Source organism: Ceratotherium simum, chromosome 10, assembly GCF_057802395.1.
Source record: "Ceratotherium simum simum isolate JZ-2026a chromosome 10, ASM5780239v1, whole genome shotgun sequence".
Taxonomy (NCBI): domain Eukaryota; kingdom Metazoa; phylum Chordata; class Mammalia; order Perissodactyla; family Rhinocerotidae; genus Ceratotherium; species Ceratotherium simum.
Window position 1 is genome coordinate 31,857,395 of NC_141909.1, and position 12,658 is coordinate 31,870,052.

General features: G+C 40.3%; 1 long non-coding RNA gene across 2 annotated transcripts in view; it reads left to right on the plus strand.

Moving 5' to 3' along the window:
• The first annotated feature begins 4,292 nt into the window (after positions 1–4,292).
• The window catches only part of LOC147916091 (uncharacterized), a 37,263-nt gene continuing 28,897 nt past the window's right edge, over positions 4,293–12,658 (plus strand). For both annotated transcript variants that reach the window (XR_015553395.1, XR_015553396.1), the window contains exon 1: positions 4,293–4,423. This is a non-coding gene — a long non-coding RNA (uncharacterized LOC147916091). The remainder of the gene's footprint in view (positions 4,424–12,658) is intronic.

Here is a 12,658-nt window from a genome sequence, read left to right on the forward strand (position 1 = left end):
GTATTCTTAATTTCTCTTTCTGCTACTTCGTTGTTAGTGTACAGAAATGCAACTGATTTTTGTATGTTGATTTTGTATCCTGCAACTTTACCATATTCGTTTATTACTTCTAAAAGTTTTCTGGTGGATTCTTTAGGGTTTTCTATATATAAAATCATGTCATCTGCAAATAGTGACAGTTTCACTTCTTCCTTTCCAATTTGGATCCCTTTTATTTCTTTCTCTTGCCTGATTGCTCTGGCTAGGACTTCCAATACTATGTTAAATAGGAGTGGTGACAGTGGGCATCCTTGTCTGGTTCCTGTTCTTAGAGGGATAGCTTTCAGTTTTTCACCATTGAGGATGATATTAGCTGTGGGTTTCTCATATATGGTCTTTATTATGTTGAGGTACTTTCCTTCTATACCCATTTTATTCAGAGTTTTTATCATAAATGGATGCTGGATCTTGTCAAATGCTTTCTCTGCATCTATTGAGATGATCATGTGATTTTTATTCTTCATTTTATTAATGTGGTGTATTACGTTGATTGATTTGCGAATGTTAAACCATCCCTGCATACCTGGAATAAATCCCACTTGATCATGGTGTATAATCTTTTTAACGTATTGTTGTATGCGATTTGCTAGTATTTTGTTGAGGATTTTCGCATCGATGTTCATCAGTGATATTGGCCTGTAATTTTCTTTTTTGTGTTGTCCTTGTCTGGTTTTGGTATCAGGGTAATGTCAGCTTCAGAGAATGAGTTAGGAGCTTCCCCCTCCTCAATGTTTTGGAAGAGTTTGAGAAGGATAGGTATTAAGTCTTCTTTGAATGTTTGGTAGAATTCACCAGGGAAGCCGTCTGGTCCTGGACTTTTATTTTTGGGAGGTTTTTGATTACTGTTTCGATCTCCTTACTGGTGATTGGTCTATTCAAATTCTCTACTTCTTCTTGATCCAGTTTTGGAAGGTTGTATGATTCTAAGAATTTATCCATTTCTTCCAGATTGTCGAATTGGTTGGCATATAGTTTTTCATAGTATTCTCTTATAATCTTTGTATTTCTGAGGTGTCTGTTGTAACCTCTCCTCTTTCATTTCTGATTTTACTTATTTGTGCCTTCTCTCTTTTTTTCTTGGTGAGTCTAGCTAAAGGTTTGTCTATTTTGTTGATCTTTTCAAAGAACCAGCTCTTGGTTTTATTAATTTTTTCTATTGTTTTTTGGTCTCTATTTCATTTATTTCTGCTCTGATTTTTATTATTTCCCTTCTTCTACTGATTTTGGGCTTTGTTTGTTCTTCTTTTTCCAGTTCCTTTAGGTGCATTGTTAGATTGTTTATTTGAGATTTTTCTTGTTTGTTGAGATAGGCCTGTATTGCTATAAACTTCCCTCTTAGAACCGCTTTTGCTGTATCCCATAAATTCTGGCATGTCGTATTTTCATTTTCGTTTGTCTCCAGGTATTTTTTGATTTCTTCTTTGATTTCTTCATTAACCCAGTCGTTGTTCAGTAGCATTTTGTTTAATCTCCATGTATTTGTGGCTTTTCTGATTTTCTTCCTATAGTTGATTTCTAGTTTCATACCGTTGTGGTCAGAAAAGATGCTTGGTATTATTTCAATCTTCTTAAATTTATGGAGACTTGTTTTGTGGCCTAATATGTGATCAATCCTGGAGAACGTTCCATGTGCATTTGAAAAGAACGTGTATTCTTCGGTTTTTGGATGGAATGCTCTGTATATATCTACTAGGTCCATCTGTTCTAGTGTGTCGTTTAAGGCCAATGTTTCCTTATTGATCTTCTGTTTGGATGATCTATCCGTTGGTGTAAGTGGAGTGTTAAAGTCCCCTACTATTATTGTGTTACTGTCTATTTCTGTTTTTATGTCTGTTAATAATTGCTTTATATATTTAGGTGCACCTACATTGGGTGCGTAGATATTTACAAGTGTTATATCCTCTTGTTGGATTGTTCCCTTGATCATTATGTAATGCCCTTCTTTGTCTCGTTTTACAGTTTTTGTTTTAAAGTCTATTTTGTCTGATATGAGTACTGCTACCCCAGCTTTCTTTTCATTGCCATTTGCGTGGAGTATCTTTTTCCATCCCTTCACTTTCAGTTTGTGAGTGTCTTTAGGTCTGAAGTGTGTCTCTTGTATGCAGCATATATATGGGTCTTGTTTTTTTATCCAGTCAGCCACCCTATGCCTTTTAATTGGAGCATTTAGTCCATTGACGTTTAAAGTAGCTATTGATAAGTATGTACTTACTGCCATTTTTTAACTTTTTTTTTTTTTCCTCAGTGTTTTAGTAGTCCTTCTCTGTTCCTTACTTCTTCTATACAGAATTGATGGTCACTTTAGTTTGACCTCTGTCTGAAAGCTGTACTCTTTAACTACCCTCCTCCCTCGTTTTATGTTTTTGATATCATATCCAACCTCTTTTTTGTGCATTTGTATCCATTACGTTCTAATCGTGGAAATAGATAATTTTTCCTATTTGTGGTCTTCTCTTTTCCCCTTAAATCAGTCCCTTTAACATTTCTTGTAATACTGGTTTCTTGGTGACAAACTCCTTTAATTTTTGCTTATCTGGGAAAATTTTGATCTCTCCTTCCATTTTGAACGATAACCTTGCTGGGTAGAGTATTCTTGGCTGTAAGTTTTTTCCTTTTAGCACTTTAAATATATCATGCCATTCTTTTCTAGCCTGTAAGGTTTCTGCTGAGAAGTCAGCTGATAGCCTTATGGGGTTTCCTTTGTATGTAACTTGACATTCTCTTGCGGCTTTTAGGATTCTCTCTTTATCTTTAATTCTGGACATTTTGATTATGATGTGTCTTGGTGTGGGCCTCTTTGGGTTTATCTTGTTTGGGGCTCTCTGTGCCTTCTGTACCTGGATGTCTGTTTCCTTCCTTAGGTTAGGGAAGTTTTCATCTATTATTTCTTGAAATAGATTCTCTGCCCCCTTGTCTCGCTCTTCTCCTTCCGGGACACCTATAACATGGATGTTAGTGTGCTTGATGTTGTCCCAGAGGTCCCTTAGACTGTCCTCACTCTTTTTAATTCTTTTCTCTTTTACCTGTTCACCTTGGGTAATTTCTTCTAGTCTTTCTTCCAGCTCACAGATCCGTTCTTCTGTATCCTCTACTCTGCTTTTGAGTCCCTCTAATGAGTTTTTCATTTCCAGTATTGTATTCTTCATTTCTGATTGGTTCTTTTTTATATCTTCCATTTCTTTGTTGACATTCTCACTGAGTCCATCTATTCTTCTCCCCAGATCAGTGAGCATCCTTAACACTCTTAGTTTGAACTCTCTGTCAGGTAGGTTGCTCATTTCTGTTTCACTAAGTTCCTTTTCTGGGGTTTTGTCCTGTTCCCTTACTTGGAATGTATTCTTTTGCCTCTTCATTTTGCCTCTTTCCCTGTGCTTGTGTCTACGTATTGGGTAGGTCAGCTACGTCTCCTGCTCTTGGATAGGTGACCTTATGTAGGTGATGGCTTAGGAGGCTTCCAGTGTGCTTCCCTCAGTTCTCAATGTTCCAGGGGTGACCCCTATGTGGGCTACGTGTATCCTTCTGCTGTGGCCTGTTTGCTCTCCCTGTAGGCGCCCAGGGAGGCTGAGTTATGCTCCTGGCCAGCTGTTGTAATGCTCAGCTGCTTGTAGTTGTTGTGGGCCCTTCAGTCTCTCTATCAGCTGTGGGGAGCCCCAGCACAGTTGGCTGCAAGTTCTAATACCACATTTGTGTTGCAGTATTTCTTTTAAGTGAGTAGGCCCCCAGCGTGGCAGGTTGTTAGGCTCAGGGCCTTACAATTGCTGTAAGCCTCTAGCCTATTAGGTCTCTTGTCAGCTCTCTGAGGATTGCAGCTGGGTGGGGCTGGCCTCAGGCACAGGAGCACCCAATTGTTTCAGGTTTTGGAAGGTGGAGCAAACCTCCTATGTGGGTCTTTGAGAAGTACAAGTCTTCTGTGGCTGAGAAGCCCTGCCGCCCACAGGTCCACACACACAGTCAACACAGTCCTGCCCCGTGTGAGCGCCCCGACCTCCCCAAGTGGACCCAGTCTCTCCACGGCGGGAGCACCACAGACTCTGCCACCGCCCCACACTCTCCACCCGCTCCTTGCGCACACCCTGCCCCGCTCAAGTCAGCTCAGTTGCCAGGCTGCAGAGAATCCAGTCACCAATCTATGCAGGCCCACACGTTGCCTGAGGGCTTGTTGTTGGGTGGGGCTAGTCTCTAGGGTGGGCTGCCTGCCCTGGCTGAGCTGGATTAAATCGGTGCTCTAGCGGGTGGAGCAGACCCTGGGCTAGCAGGTCTCAGGGAGAACTCCAATGGCGTCTGTGTCAGCACGCTCACACCAGGCCACAACAATGGCCGCTGCCAATGTCCCAGTCCCTGGAGAGGTCTCACCCCTCACCGAGATGCACTCAGGGCCTATTAGGTGAGTCTCTTGTCACCGAAGCACTGTGCACCTTTCTTTCTGGTGATTTTAGGATGCTTTCTGGAACGGGTGAGTTTGTGCGCGGGCCCTTTAAGAGCCAGTTTTAGTTTCTTTGTGAACCGGGTTTTCTGGGGGTGCTACCCAATGCTTTAGTAGCCGGCAAAGTCAGATATTATGCTGCTGGTCTCAATTGTGCTGGGTCCACAAAATGCCCACAGCGGGGGCGCTCCCCGGCTCAGGGCCCCGCGCCTCCAGGGAGGCTGCGTACCTGTGAGCTGCTCCCGGCGGCCGTGAAGCTGGCGGCTTGTGAAGGTGGCGTTTTTCCTCTCCAGAAGGGAGTCTCTGCCTCTTCTACCCCAGTTAGGATTGTCCGTTGTTGCAGGAGTTCCTCTTATCCAGTTTTCAGTTCTGTCTCAGGGGTAATTTTTCCACGAGTAGTTGTAAATTGGCTGTGTCCACGGAAGGAGGTGAGTTCAGAGTCTGCCTACGCCGCCATCTTGACTCCCAATCCAGGACCATGTCTTGTATTTTAAAAATGCCATGCCTCTTACAATGCCTGGTTATAATTCTGGGTACATAGTAGATCTAAATTGAATACATTTTAACTGATGGTTTGACCAACTTCCCTTTACTTGATCAGAAAAATAAGAAAAATTTGCCAAGTCTTTTATCCCTTTCAAAATATGATTAATAAGATTTTGAGATTAACCTTGTTTCTCATGTTTTAAAGTTTCATGTTATTATTAATATTATTATTATAATTACAATATTATTAATATTACTCTCATGTTAATGCAGGACAGCCTCAGATAGTGAACATCAATTGTACTTTCATAACAACAAGGAAGGTGGACAGATACAATTGAAATCCCTTAGGAAGAGTAAAGGTGGTAGGAACATCAAACTACAAAATAAGTTCATAAAACATAGAGATTTTGTTGTTACCCTGAAGAATCATCCCAAATGCAGTAGATAACAGCCTCAAATTCCCATGATGCTAAGCAAGCAGAGCTTCTGGAAAATAATTGCTTTTGGCGTGCCTGTTTTTCTTGATTCAACAAAGAAAACAAGATGTAAATGGATTATGGTGTAGTGGCCAAAGAAAAAAGGAAAACCCCAAACCCAGAAGGCCGCGAGTGTGAGATGACCTTCTAGTTCATTTCTCCTTTTTATCTGCTGCTGTTTGTGATTCAGGAAAGACAGCTCTTCATGTTTTCTGCTAAACCTGCAGTAGCATTTCTTTCCATTTTTAAAAGTCCCTCAGCAGATGCTATCTTCCGGAAAACAAAACAAAACAGCACAAACCCACAGATAACTCCTTCTCCGTACCAAACCCAGGCATACTCTGAAGTCAGAAAAGAGCAATTCTTCTCTTTTTTAAAATTTCTCTATGTCCGGTGGTTGCTTTGGGTGTGTGCTTATGTCTCTTAGAGTTTTCTTCTTTTAGGGTGTTTACATTATGTTCTTTTTGGCAAATCCACATTAGACCATATAGATAACGGAGGGTTTCTACCGATTACTGCATAAACCATCATAGTGGCTACACAACAGAGGTTGTTGATAGATAAGTTATTCAAAATGCAATACTCTATCATCATTTTCTATTCTCTTGGCAGAAATGGCATTTTCGTACGAGGCAAGTAGGCTTGGTTTCTTCTGTTATTAACTTCTTTTCGTTCCTTTTTTCCTCGCCTTCCTTCGATTTCTCCTTCCCTTTTCTCAGCCTACTATGCAGTGATTCTAACATATAATGACCTCACGGTGTCTAGCACTTGTCCTCTTAATATAGGAATCAGGACACTGGCCTAGGTTTGCTGCTTTCTTTAATATTTACTTCCATAGCTGCATTTTAGCTTACAGACACAATCAGAATCTTGAAAAAGTTTGGCTCCCAGGTTTAGTTCTGCTTACTGTGATCCTCTTTAAGGTCTGACTCATTGTGTCACATAGATTTTCCACATATTTTAACATGTATTTTCCTCCAATCTTTATTGAATTAAATTTCTTTGCTCTTTAGTTCTTACTGATCATTCTTTTCAGGAGTGTTGTCACATTAAACAAACAAAAACATACCTGGAAAATAATTTGACATTTATAAGATATGTTTTGATTTTGCAAGAAAATAGATGTGATTTTTTTTCATTCCCTGCCCAACTATTTGAGAAGAATCAGAAAGTGGAAGCTAAACAGTAGCTAATACGTGTTCCAGTATGTAATGAGGAATACTAAATAATCACTCCTAAAGCCCCTGACATTTGTCTACCATGATGGACACCAGTGAGAAATAATAATGTATCTGTAATGTTGTATCAATAATATTATCAGTAACATTTGCTGGAGTTGTGAACACCCTTGGTTTTGAAACTAGCTTTGAAACTCAAGTGTAATAAGAATAGAGCAACTAAGAGAGTGAAGGACCCACAAAATGTGTCAAACTGGGAATGAGGGAAGGACCTGGCACTGTTTAGCTTGCAAAAGAAGAGATCAAAATGAGAAGTGAAAGAGAGAGCAGACTCTGTCCACAGTGTCCCTCAAGGCCTTCTAGAAATAGTCTAGCAGAGGTTGGGTGACTAAACTTCAGGAATGTTACTATCAGAATTCTTTCACTGGCTGAGAGCGCAGGGCAGATGGTATCTGTGGTCTGTCCACAGATTAGAAATGGTGGGTATTCCAAGTTGCCTAGTTGACAAAGGTACAGGTTGTCACTGGGGCAGATGATGGAAGCCTGGCATTGAGCTTTTCCGGTGGCTTGGGGCTCTAACCCCACTTCATGTAGTGGGTTCCCCTTCTTTCTGTTTGCTGTGAGTTGTGAGGTCGTGGTCCCCAGTGGTTGCCAGGGAAGTCTGCAAGCCTGCACTGGAAGAGTGGGCTGCAGGGAGGCTGGGAGGAGCACCCAGCCTGGGTTCAGCAAGTCAGGATTGAGTATTTTGTTTGGTCAACTGATTAAGGAATTTGTTTATTGTTACCACATTGCTATATTATTTTTCCACTGGGATCACAAGAATTTTCTGCTTGTTAATTTTAGAGAAGTCAGGAGCGTGACAGTAAAAACATTTGTGGAAGTGGTTAAAGAACACTCTTATAAAACCTACTGATCCTCTCAGCGAGACCCAGAGCACAGTGTGAACTGAATACAAAACATTAGTTGAAACCTATGTGCCATCCAAGGACCCAGCTGTCATGGACGTTTCCACTGTTTTGTCACTAAGGCATCATAGAGACAGCCAATTCCTGTAATGGCTTTGGTGTAGCAAGCTAATAGGAAGAAAAGACAGGGTGGGCTTTGGAGTGAGAGAAATGGTAAGAGAAATATGTGGATGTATTGAGAGGAGAGGGGAGAAATCATTGTAGGATGGGAATTTGAAACATGGAAATAGGAAAGGAAAGAGATATTCTTTGGATGCTAACAGATCAAATAACTAGAACTAGGAAATGAGATTGACTTATAGAACTAGAAATCCATTATGACTAAGAGGAGAAGCAATAGAAATAATTCTATCTCCTCTAAAATCAGAGTCAGCCCCTCTTGCTGTGCCTCATCATCCCTGTGAAATAGGATTCTCATTTGGTGAAGGATGTATTATCCGGCCCACCCCAACCTCCAAGCTCTAGGAGTAGGCACTTGTGATATTTCTTGTTTCAAACTACAAACTGGCTGGATCAATCATAATGAAACATACATACTTAAAGTAGACTTGATTTAAAAAAATAGAGACTGGCTTTGTGGCACAGTGGTTGAGTTCCGCTCTCTCCGCTTTGGCGGCCCAGGTTCACAGGTTCGGATCCTGGGTATGGACTCACACCACTCCTCAGCTGTGCTGTGGTGGCAACCCATGTACAAAATAGGGGAAGATTGGCAAAGATGTTTGCTCAGGGCTAATCTTCCTCACACATACACACAAAATCAGTTAAAGATAGATTTGCAACCAAAATTTCACGTTGGTGGAAATCAGAAAGCTTAAGAAATTCATGAAAAAACTTTATTTTCTTTTCATTTTGACAAGATTTGATTGGAAACACAAGAACCTAGAGGTGGTCCTTAAAAACTGGTAGTGACAGTAAGAAAATACCTGTGAGTTTTATATTCAGGCTGAGCCAGAGACCAGGATAAGTCCCAGTTTCCTGGGAGGAGGAAGGATACTCATGTTTGAGGAAGGGGAAAAAGAAGTCGTGCTTGTTGAGCACTGAGAATGTCAGGCATGGGGCTAAATACTTCACATCTACAATCTCATTTATTCATCACAACCCTGAAATTAAGTATTGTGATTACTCTTATACAAAAGGGAAAACTATAGTCTCATCACTTAGGAGAAAAGAATATATATGGACCATAATTTTTTGAACTATATCCTCCATTCATTGGGTGTCTGCAGCTTGGATTCAAACATAAGGTTTCTATAGCTTGAATTTCAAGTCTATGAGGTTTCTTTTGAGAAATTGCCACCTCCTCTCTTCTGTGAAAGTCTGTTAGAACCCTACACTTCCTACCATTGTCACTACCTGGATACTACTCATCTCAACTAAAATGGTAAGAAGGGCTGGAGACCTCCCAGCCATAATGTCTCGCCATCCTGAAGCTTCCCCTGCAGCTCCTGATGGTGACACTTGTTAAAACTTGGTTAAGCCTGTAGCCAGACAGTGGGACAACACACTTGACCTTCTATTGACTCAGGTTAAGCAGCTCTCACACTTACAATGGAATGTCCCTGGGTTGGCAGCCAGGAACCGATGTCTCCCTCCTGGAAGGTCCTGTCTCAGGATGTTGTTATGGACTGAATTGCGTCTTCTCCCCACCTCAATTCATGTGCTGAAGCCCTAACCCCCAACGTGACTGTGTTTGTAGATGGGGCCTGTGAGGGGGTAATAAAGGTTAAATGAGGTCATAAGGGTGGGGCCTTAATCCAATAGGACTGGTGTCTTTATCAGAAGAGGAAGAGACACCAGAGATCTCTAACTCTCTGCATGTGTACAAAGAAGACGCCATGTGAGACCACAGCAAGAAGGTGGCCATCTACAAGCCAGGAAGAGAGGCTTCACCAGAAACCAACCCTCACAGCACCATGACCTTGGACTTCTAGCCTCCAGAACTGTGAGAAAATAAATTTCTGTTGTTCAAGCCACCCAGTCTGTGGTAGCATTTTGTTATGGCAGCCTGAGCAGGCAAACACACCAGCACAATTATAGCCATTCCTGGGAACTGTCAGGAGTGAGGCGTGGCCCTTTTGCTGGCATCACTAGCTCAAAGGATTATGAACTCCTAGAGCTCCTGGGGGCTGTCTTTGCCATGCTGGTGTGTAGTAGCTTCCTGAGAAAGAGGCCAGCACACACAGGAGAGAAGATCCTAAGAACATCTTTGAGCACTGGGCTCCAGTCATGCCTGAGGCTGGCTGGACCTTTTGAACTTTCTAGTTGCATGAGCCAATACTTCTCTTTTTTGTCTAGCAAGTTTGAGTCGCGGTGTTCCCATTAGCAATCAAAGATTCCTGACGAATACCCCACTTCTTTTGACATCCTAGCTTTCCCAAACCACATTATAATGGGTACCTGATATCTTGACATTGTGGTTTGCTGCTGTGGACAATTTGACCTTCATTCTTATTTCATTTAAACAAATGTTAAACTTTCATCTTAAAAAGAAATTACTATATAATATATGTAATAGATACCCTACTCGATCTCTGTGTCATACCTTATCCTGGTCCTTATCTGATCATAGCCGTCATCCCATTCCTGCAGCTCATCCTCTCCTGATCTGCTCTGGATTCTGCAATTCCCCCACCTCAGGTGTGGGGTAATATTTAGGGATGGAGGGAAAGTCACAGATATCCGCATGTCAGAACTGCACCATCAAAAGTCTCCACAGTGAAACGAAGAACTTTGTTTCTAGTGGGATGGTCTTGACAAACACTTGACAAGTACTTGCTGAGAAGTCTAATTAGACTGGAATTTCCCCTGACAATATTCCCTGCCACTACCGAGCATTGGTAGGGGAAATTCTCACTATGAATTTTTCCTTTATATCATGGCATTGTGTCCACCAAAAGGCTAACAAATGCAAATTTCAAGGGAAGGGGTGAACACCACAAGTGTACATTAGTTCCCATTAACACCGTTATCAGGGCAAAAGAAAGGAGAATAGAATTGGTTGTATTTTACTGGGTGGCAGAGAGAATCAAGGGCACAAACACTCCTGGGGGCTTTGCTGGCATGAGGGCAGCAGCAGGACCTTGGGCACATCTCACTTCCTATCGCTATTGCTGTTCTGCCGAGGACTCCATCCTGAAATGAAGTTTTCCTTTTGTGAATTTAGATGGCAGCTCTTATTGGCAACAGCATGTTCAGCACTTTCTCACTGATTGTCTAATGTGTTGTGTCTCCCTCAGACTTGAGTGCGTGCACTGAGTCTTTTCCTCTCTTTCCACATCTTCCCTCTTTCTTTCTCCTCCTCCTGTTTCCTTCTCTTGGCGTCTGAGTCATATAAAGAATATTGATGGCCAACAGGCACATGAAAAGATGTTAAATATCACTGATTATTAGGGAAATGCAAATCAAAACTACCCGATATCACCTCACATGGGTCAGAATGGCTATAATTAATAAGACAAGAAATAACAAGTTTTGGAGATGTTGTGGATAAAAGGGAACCCTCATACACTGCTGGTGGGAGTGCAAACTGGTGCAGCCACTATGAAAAACAATATGGAGATTTCTCAGAAAATTAAAAATAGAAATACCGTATGATCCAGCTAATCCACTACTTGTTATTTATCCAAAGAACATGAAATCAACAATTCAAAGAGATTTATGCACTGCTATGTTCATTGCAGCATTATTCAGAATAGCCAAGACATGGAAGCAACCCAAGTGCCCATCAATGGATGAATGGATAAAGAAGATGTGGTATATACATATATATAGACACACACACAATGGAATACTACTCAGTCATAAAAAAGACAAAATTATGCCATTTGTGACAACATGGATGGACCTTGACGGTATTATGCTAAGTGAAATAAGTCAGAGAAAGACAAATACCGTATGATTTCACTCATATGTGGGAGATAAACACATAGATAAAGAGAACAGATTAGTGGTTACCAGAGGGTAAGGGGATGGGGGGAGGGCGAGAGGAGTAAAGGGGCACATATGTATGATGATGAATAAAAATTAGACTATTAGTGGTGAACATGATGCAGTCTATATAGAAACTGAAGTATAATAATGTACACCTGAAATTTATACAATGTTATGTCAATATGACCTCAGTAAAATAATTTAAAAAAGAATAACAACATTATCTTTTAAAAAAATCATACTTGCTTACCACAAAAAATCGAACAATATTGAAAAGTACAAAACTGAAATTAAATATCTTCCTAAGTTGCACCACCCAGAAATGACCAGTGGTTATTTCAGAAACCTCTCTATGTATATTGGAAAGATAGATATGTAGAGATACATACAGTTTTATAAAAATGGGATTATTCTATGTATGCTATTTGAAAATAACATACATTAAGTTTTGTTTTATTTTAGCTTAACCAAACAAAGAAGAAACAAAGTTAAAATAAATTGTTGCTGAACTTGATAAATTTTCACTGTAAGGCGAATTTACTCTCAAGGAATCTTGCTAAGAAAATAGAAAGAATGTAGTCATTTTTAAAACTATAGATGTAAATATAGACAGTACCTATTGATTCTTTGCTCTGTGCACTAGAAAATTAGCACACTTCCTCCCTTCAACTTTCACCTATCCTCTAGTTTTTTGTTAGTCATACTATAATTTTTCTATTTTCAAGATTTTGAAATATGTGTTTTGTTTAAGCATAGTTCTATTTATTTATTTATTGAGATATAATTGACATAGAACATTGTATTAGTCCAAAGCGTGCAACACAATGATTTGATACGTGTATATATTGCAAAATGATCACCACAATAAGTCTAGTTAACATGCTTCAACACAAAGTTACAATTATTTTTTCTTGTGATGAGAACTTAGAAGATCTACTCTCTTAGCAACTTTTAAATATACAATATAGTATTGTTAACTATAACTACCATACTGTACATTACATCCCATATGTATATATATAACACATATATATAAAGGAATCTTAGTCAGCTTTAAAGATATATACACACACATACACACACCACATTTTCTTTATCCATTCATCTATCTATGGACACTTAGGTTATTTCCACGTCTTGGCTGTAGTAAGTAATGCT